At 33.9% G+C, this 8,807-nt stretch overlaps 1 non-coding gene across 1 annotated transcript; it reads left to right on the plus strand.

Annotated features, from left to right (window-relative positions):
* Nucleotides 1-7,321: 7,321 nt before the first annotated feature.
* LOC126003113 (U6 spliceosomal RNA) lies at nt 7,322-7,428 on the plus strand. The gene has a single exon (XR_007493654.1). It is a non-coding gene; the product is annotated as a U6 spliceosomal RNA (small nuclear RNA).
* The last annotated feature ends 1,379 nt before the right edge of the window (nt 7,429-8,807 follow it).

The raw sequence follows: 8,807 nt of genomic DNA on the forward strand, positions 1-8,807 counted from the left end.
GAGGAGGGAGACTTGGGACATTGGTGATGGGAATGTTGCACTGGTGATGGGTGGTGTTCTTTACATGACTGAAACCCAAACACAATCATGTATGTAAGCAAGGTGTTTAAATAAAAAAAAAAGAAATAAAAAAGAAAAGAAAAGGAAAAGAAGAAAGAAAAGTTTAAATAAAGAAAGAACAAAGAAGTACAGTAAAAAATATGTTCTATGCTTATGTCAGGGACAGAAGATATTAGTATTACTCCAACTTTTTGCTCCTTATAATTTTCTCACATGAAGTGCTTTAATTATTTGTATTAACTCTCAGTGTTAGATAGATTTACAATCTTTATTATATTAAAGTAACCAGCCTATATTTAAGCCAATGTTAGGTTTGTCAGGCCTACAATAAGGGTCTCGGCGCAGGGAAGTGAAGAGACGAATACCTCTGTAAGGCACACAAGTAAGCTCCAGTTTATTCTTACCAGCTAGGGTCCAATCCTTGCTGTAAGCAGGCTCAGGCAAAAGACCTCGTGGCTTTCTTTGTCAATCCTTATATACAATAAGGAGGGGAGAGGGGGTAAGGGATGATTTAATGTTTCCTTATAAGGGCATAACATCTGCTAAGACATTCTGAGGCAGTGGAAAAGTACAAGATATCACATGATGGTTATACGAGGAAATTCCCCACAATGAGCCGACATTATAGGAATTTCTACCTTGCCCAGGGGGAGTTTCCACACACCTGCCTTTTAGAAAGGTCAAGCTCCTTTCCTGGAACTGTGTTCCAGCCCTTACACCTCATAATGAAAGGCCCGGAAGTCCTAATCTAGCTGCCCGACACAGAGAAAATGATGAGACGATGACCCAGAAGAATGTTCAAGCGAGTTCTTTATTTCTGGCCGATCAAGGTCTTAATGCATGTCTATAACAAGACAGAGGCAAAAAGACCCAGAGCCTTTGTCCAGTCTGTTTATATACTTTTCAGGCAAAAGCAAAATCACTCTGAGTCAGTAATTGTTAAAGTCAAGGGCAAGCTTTGAAGAGAAACAGGCAGTAAAGGGCGGGAAATACAGACCACATCAGGGCTGTAAAGAAAGGAAATGCGTCATTTAAACATACCCGGGACATTTAGATAAAAGGGAATTGCCTGAGAAGGGGCTGTAAATGGGAAATTACAGACTACATCTGGGCCCAAACTCATCAAAAAAGACAAATTAAGTAAAGACAGCTTAGGCGGTAACTCATCAGAAAGACAACTTAAATAAAGTATTAAAAGAATAAGAAAAACAACTCAGACGTTTAACATTAGATCACACTGGGTTATCTATATTCATTGCAGCACTATTTACCATAGCAAGACTCTGGAAACAACCAAGATGCCCTTCAACAGACGAATGGCTAAAGAAACTGTGGTACATATACACAATGGATATTATGCAGCTGTCAGGAGAGATGAAGTCATGACATTTTCCTATACATGGATGTACACGAAATCTATTATGCTGAGTGAAATAAGTCAGAGAGCGAGAGAAAAACGCAGAATGGTCTCACTCATCTATGGGTTTTAAGAAAAATTAAAGACACCCTTGTAATAATAATTTTCAGACACAAAAGAGAAAAGAGCTGGAAGTTCCAGCTCACCTCAGGAAGCTCACCACAAATAGTGATGAGTTTAGTTAGGGAAATAACTACATTTTGAACTGTCCTAATAACGAGAATGTATGAGGGAAATTGAGAGCCTGTTTAGAGTACAGGCGGGGGTCGGGTGGGGAGGAGGGAGACTTGGGACATTGGTGATGGGAATGTTGCACTGGTGATGGGTGGTGTTCTTTACATGACTGAAACCCAAACACAATCATGTATGTAATTAAGGTGTTTAAATAAATTAAAAAAAAGAAAAAAAGAAATGAATAATGCTAAAATAGAAAAAATAGTAATAATAATAAATAAAGAAAAAAATAATACATAATATGAAAAAAATAAAAATAAAAGATCACACTGGGTTACATTCATATTAACTTTTCAATAAGATAGATAATAACTGATAGTCTAGTCTTCATACTATTTTGACCTATTTAGCTGACATAAGTTTTTTATTAATTACAACTTCTGTATCCTATTTTGCTAGGATCAGATTGCTAATTATTAATTTTTTGTGCTGCTATTTCTCCATCTTACAGTTAGACAGTAAAGTAACTATTTAAAAAAAAGTAATGCCATGACATTCATAAACATCTCCATTTTAAGGGAACTCAGGAGGCACACCAGATGTATCCCCAGATTTTCCTGATGTTGAGAACTGAAATAACCCCCACGGGGTTCCTCCAAAGGCCCGTTGTGGACACTTCTTCCTCTACGTGGATAGTTGAGAAATTCCCAAAGAAATAAATCCATGCTTGGTATTACATTTTCTGTCATTATTTGGCTATCTCTCTTTTGTAAAATCAGGCAAAAATATAGCCTCGATCAAATTCTTTTCAGAAATCCCAGCACCAAAAATTACTAAGAGAAACCCTTTTCTATATAATATTTAGCACCAAAATCAAAAAGAATATTTTTTCTCTTTTTCAAATATGTCCTTGCAGCCTTAGTTTCTGCTTATCAAGGGCATAGTCTGGGCTATTGACTCTTCTCAGAAAATGGGAATTACACCTTAGGGGATTTGGCTCTTTCCTTGACCTTTAAAACTATATGGCTCATCTCAGTGAAGATCACGTTCCTAGATTTCTTTTCTACTTTTTAATAATTCCTTAATTTGCATTTGAAGTTGGTTTGTTAAGAGCTGCCTTGGGTTGTGATCTTTTCCTTTGTTACTCAGAATTCTTATGGCTCACACCCATAGTTTAAGTATTGTTTATTGTTAAACTTCTTTGTGATTGTAAATATTCTTCTCTATACCTATGACTGGTTTACCCCTATAAAACTCCCCGCTTAAAATTTAAACTTCTCGCACTCCTGCCAAAAGATGTGTTGACCCGCATACTTGTGTGTGGTTTCATTATTTCGTATTTCATATTTTGATGCCAGTGGAACCCACTTTCCCTGAAGTGGATTCATTGAATTCTCACTGGTGCTGTAGGACAGAAGCCACCTTCAGCAAGGGGCCAAGTGGTCTCAGATGTATTGGCATTGCTAAAAAGGGACAGAACTAAATACCCAAGCCAAAAGCAACAACAATGGAATAAAAAGACCCAAACTTTAACAATCTAAACTTAAAATAAACCTATTATACTAGCAGGCTGGGAGGCATCAGGGATGGTATGGGATGCACTCAGGGAACATAGGTTGAAGGAGGTTGACACGGGTGGTGCAATTGGTCCTGATTCATTGTATGTCTGGAACTTAACTATGAAGAATTTTGTACATCACAATGATATCAATAAAATAATTAAATAAAAACAATAATTAACAAATAATAAATAAATAATAAAATAAGATATGTGCAGTATGAATAGGAATTTGCTCATAGTTTTTTAAAACTAATCTGACTCTAGTCTGAGGTACAGTGAACTGGCCCTTTGTTTTAAAAGTTTGAGAACCACTGGTATAAAAAGAAATTAATGGAAAACAAAGAAAAAATATGTTTGTGATTGTAATCTGCGTGTGGAGGTGTGTTTTGATCTTACTTCTGCCATTTGTCTTTAAATAAATTAAAAATGTAGCAAGGAAGTTCACAACTATAATTAATGTTATTTGTTATATAATATAGAAGTAATAAAACTTATATTACTCAAATCTAATTTAATAAAAACTATTTCAGCTTCTGCTACCCTCCATCAATAATTTTGAGTATTTCTTTTCAGAAGCTTTTGTTTATTATTTTAAAAGTTTATATAGGTTTTATCTAACAAAAATATTTTACAAAAGTTGTCTGTGTTAGTGTTAATACAATCCTAAAAGCTCTTGAAAGTACTTTATTACCAAATAGACATGCATGCTTCTCTGTTACTATGACTATAAAAGCCAATGAAAAAAGTAGCAAAATTTTTTGTTTCCTGAAAGGAAAATTGTTCAAAAGTTAAAAAAAACTAGCAAACTAACTCTATTCTTTTTAAATATCTATATTTCTCTTCTGATTACATTTGCTGCTTAATTTGATTTTTTATTAATGATGTATAATTCAATTATATTTATATAGTGTTTAATTTTATTGTATAGTATTTTATCATTTATATATTAATTTATATTATCTATTCAGCTAAATATATTCACAATTTATCTATAAATTCATATACACTAATTTCCATGTATTTTATTTACAACTTGTATTTCAAATTTATGTCTGCATGCCATAATTTAGCCTAAACAACTGCACAGAAATTTATAAATGTATTTCATTGGTAAACATGTATAGTAAAATGCTGAAAGTTATATATTTTTTTGTTTTTTTGTTTTTGTTTTATTTTGGGGGCACACCTGGTGATGCTCAGGGGTTACTTCTGGCTATTCGCTTAGAAATCGCTTCTGGCTTGGGGACCAATGGGATACCAGGGAATCGAACCACTGTTTGTCCTAGGCTAGAGCCAGCAACACAGATGCCTTAATTCCTGCACCACCACTCCAGCCTTGAAACTTATATTCTATTTTATTTATTTATTTATGTATTTATTTATGTATTTATTTTTTTGTTTTTCGGCCACACCCGTTTGATGCTCAGGGGTTATTCCTGGCTACGCGCTCAGAAATTGCCCCTGGTTGGGGGGGACCATGTGGGACGCCGGGGGATCAAACCGTAGTCCTTTCCTTGGCTAGCGCTCGCAAGGCAGAAACCTTACCTCTAGTGCCACCTCGCCAGCCCCTGAAACTTATATTCTAAGTAATATTATCTTATTGGTAATTTCAATTCTACAAAATCAATTGCAATATTAGTGCTGAATGCTAACACAAGTTTTTTCCATGGATTCTAAGTAAAGACATTTTTTGTCTCTATGTTATGTATTATTGAAAACTAGAGAGAAAGCAGGGCCAAGGTGACATAAAAAAGAAGCAATGTAAGATCATTCTTGGAATGTCAAAAAAATTCTCTTCAAAAACAGAATTAAATATAGAAATGTGTGTGGGATCCAGCTGAGAAATTTTGCTGAGAATGTCCTGAGGGAGGAGAAGAGACTACTAATATAGCCATTACTTTGCCTAGTCAAAAAGTGTGCACTGAAAAAGAATGACCCAGCCCTGAAATGCTACTTGTACAATAGCTGATCTCCAGGAAAGAACCAATACTGGCAGATATTTATGACAGTAGGAGCAAGTCTGCTAGCCTGTATGGAGCCAGCTGACCCTGAACTCTTTTGGATCTGGATAGCAGCCCAGGGAGATGCTATTTTTTTCCAAGTCAAGGATTGTTCAGCAGATTCCCAAGTGACATATGTTTGCCCCAGGTGAAGACAAAAATAAAACCTAGCCTCCTCCACATCTGACTGATTTCAGAAAGAGATAAGAATGCCTACAGGTAGAAAGGACTTGAAGAATATGGAGAAAAACAGGCAAAACCATAACACTGATTACTTTGCTTATCATTAAGTCTTGCTCAAACAATTGGGTATTTACTTGGAATCTAAGTCTTATCAAATTTAGGGTCTTTTTTTCAGGTCAGACTGAGCTTGGCAATAGAAAGACTTGCATGTATTTGCTTGTAGATATCTGATTTCACTAGTGTTACAGGTACTATTGAGTGATCCTAAATATGAACACCCTACTCCCAAATTCTGATTTAGACATTATAGTTACTGTCAGTTACCATCAACTATGAACTCTGAGACATTGTACTGATCTAACCATCATTAGAGCTAAAGCTGAAATAGTCAATCTGTTACCAAAAATACCTGGCAGTCAGCTGAAGCAAGCCAAACTCAGTGTCATAGGCTCTAAACCATGATTACCACCCAGGACTATTCAAATCCCAAATTCTGTCCCCCACAACTCTGTGTATCATACCTGAAGCAATAAAGGGGCAAACAGATTCACCTGTATTAATAGATAAGGCAAAAAAGAGGACAAGAATGGACCTAAGGACACAAGAAATCTTTAAACTTCTAAAGAAGACATCAAAGTGACAACATTAGATATATTTATCGAATTGAAGAAAGCAATAGAACATCATTAAGAACAGAGAAGATATGAGGAAATTTCAATTAGGCATTATTGGTTTGAAAAACAGTACAATACTTGGAAAAATAGAATGCCATGAACCTTGGCCAGTTCCCAGCTACCACTTGCTTAAAGATCAGGATGTATTTCCCTATAACTTTGGTCAGAAACATTAACAGGGGTAAAGTGGTTGTCATCAAACAATAGACATTGTCATTAATCAAATAATTCACCTGGCATTGTGAAAGAAAGCATTAGATTATTTGTAATACCTCTTGAAATCAGAGGCCTTTTTTAAGCCCCCTAATAAAGCACCATTGCTAATGAAAAATAAATAATTTTGCGTTTTTAAAGATGACAGGAAAAGTTCAGGAAAGTCCTTAAGAAAATCAGAACTTTCATCATTGACAAAGATGATTTCAGAGAATCAAACATGTTCACAAAAATAGGGATATCACTGAAAAAGAGAATGAAGGAATGATTTATGGAAAAATTAATATTTCAAAAAGAATGAAGGAATGAAAAAATACAGTAACAAGTAGTAAAAGCAGAAGTAATCTTCCCCCCAAATTTGGGGGTGGATAACATACAATAGAACTTATTGCTTACTCCTGGCTTTATTCTTAGAGGCAGTCCTATAGTGTTTATCTGCAGTGCCAGAATCAAACCAGGGTTGGTCACTGTTAAAAAGTAAGCAAATTATTTCTACAATCCAACAACAGTCAAAATTGATTCAGTGATCTTTACAACAAAGCATCTGACATCATCATCAAAAATGAAGCAGTAGTAAAAAATTAATGAAGTTAAGATATCTAGTAAGCTATAACAGTAGACTCAGAATAATAGAAATTCTCAAAGGAAGAAAAACATGAAGGTAATAGCTGGTAAAATAGCTGGTAAAAGAAATATTAATAAATAACTTACATATTAAAGTAGGAAGCACAGAGTGCCAAACAAAGTAAACACAAACAAAATAACACCGAGACAGATTGTAATCAATATGGAAAAATAAAAGGATTAATTACATACAGTAGAGAGAAAAACAAAGCTTCAACAAAATTTTCATCAAATTTTTCTATAAAAACTAAAAAAAGTGAGGAGGAAAAGAAATATTATATCGAAATCCTGAGTGAAGAGGTTGTTTCTGAAAGAATAAAAATGATCGAGAAAACTAACTATAATCTTGGGAGTCTTGAGATCAGAGGTAGAAAGAGAGAAAGTAAAACAGATATCTCTTAAATTAAGAAGATCAGTGCTCGCTTCGGCAGCACATATACTAAAATTGGAATGATACAGAGAAGATTATCATGGCCCCTGCGCAAGGATGACACGCAAATTCGTGAAGCGTTCCATATTTTAAAAAAAATTAAGAAGATCATATAAGGTTACAATGAATAACACTAAGTCACTAAACTGAATTAAAAAAAAATGGATCAATCCTTAGTCATAATTCTTCCCAAGAATCAGCAGGAAGTTAATTTCCTGAATAATCAGAAAAAAAACCCATGGAAATTATAATTAAAAAACCCTGAAGCATAAAAGCCCAGGTACAGATGGATCCACTTATGAATTTTACCAGATCTTCAAAAAGTAGTTACTTGGTATATTCATGATTTTCCAAAATATCAAGGAAACATGAATTCTTCCTAACAGCTTTTCTGAAGCCAACACTACCCTGATGCTGAAAGCAGATGTCAAAATTAAAAATAAATTACACATCAATAATTTATAAACATTAATGAAAATCATCAACATATTTTCATTCAAAATTCAACAAAATGATCAATATGATATTACACTAAGATCAAGACATCAACTCAGGAATACTAGGATGGTCTAGTTCATGTAATCCAGTTCACTATATCACCAAAGAAAAGAAAAAAATCATGCAATAGTTTCAAATTATGTATAGAATGCTTTTGAAAAATTCAAATATCTCATGATAAAAACTTTCAACAAAATATTAATAGAAGGAAAGTGAACTAAGATAGGGAAAGACTATTTTTTAACAAATCAACAGCTAATTTCATATTCAGTTTCAAAAAATAAAAGCCTTTGCTTTAAGAATCCATAAAGCAAGAATTTCCATTTCCTCCACAGTTTCTTAACTATAGTTTTGGAAGTTCTTATGAGAGCAATTAAGCAACAAAATAAATAAAACATTCTTAATTGGAAAATAAGAAATTAAGTTATCATTATTTGCAGATTACTTAATAACCTACATAATCCCCCTGAATAAGACATTAAACAATATTCTTCTTTATTTAATTAATTAATTAATTAATTAATTATTTTTTATTCTTGGGTCACACCCAATGACGCTCAGGGGTTACTCCTGGCTATGTGTTCAGAAATCGTTCCTGGCTTGGGGGACAATATGGGAGGCTAGGGTATCGAACTTCAGTTCGTCCTAGGCTAACATGGGCAAGGCAGACACCTTACTCCTTGCACCATCACTTTAGTCCCTAAACAATACTATTAAGAGCAATAAATAATACAAAAAAAAAGAGCAGGCAACAAAATTAATTCACAAAGATTGGTCACACCTTTGTAAAAGCACTAATTATAAGAGAAAAAATTAAAGTAATTTTCAAAAAATTTTAAAAATCATTGAACTTTTTAAATAAAAAACATGAAAATGTCCTATTTTCAATACTGTTACACTAAAACAAAAAGAAAGCGAGACATAGAAAAATATTTCAGGTTCTTGTACTGAAAGAATTAAAGTTAATCCAAAC

Source organism: Suncus etruscus, chromosome 2 (assembly GCF_024139225.1).
Source record: "Suncus etruscus isolate mSunEtr1 chromosome 2, mSunEtr1.pri.cur, whole genome shotgun sequence".
In the NCBI taxonomy this organism is placed as follows: Eukaryota; Metazoa; Chordata; class Mammalia; order Eulipotyphla; family Soricidae; genus Suncus; species Suncus etruscus.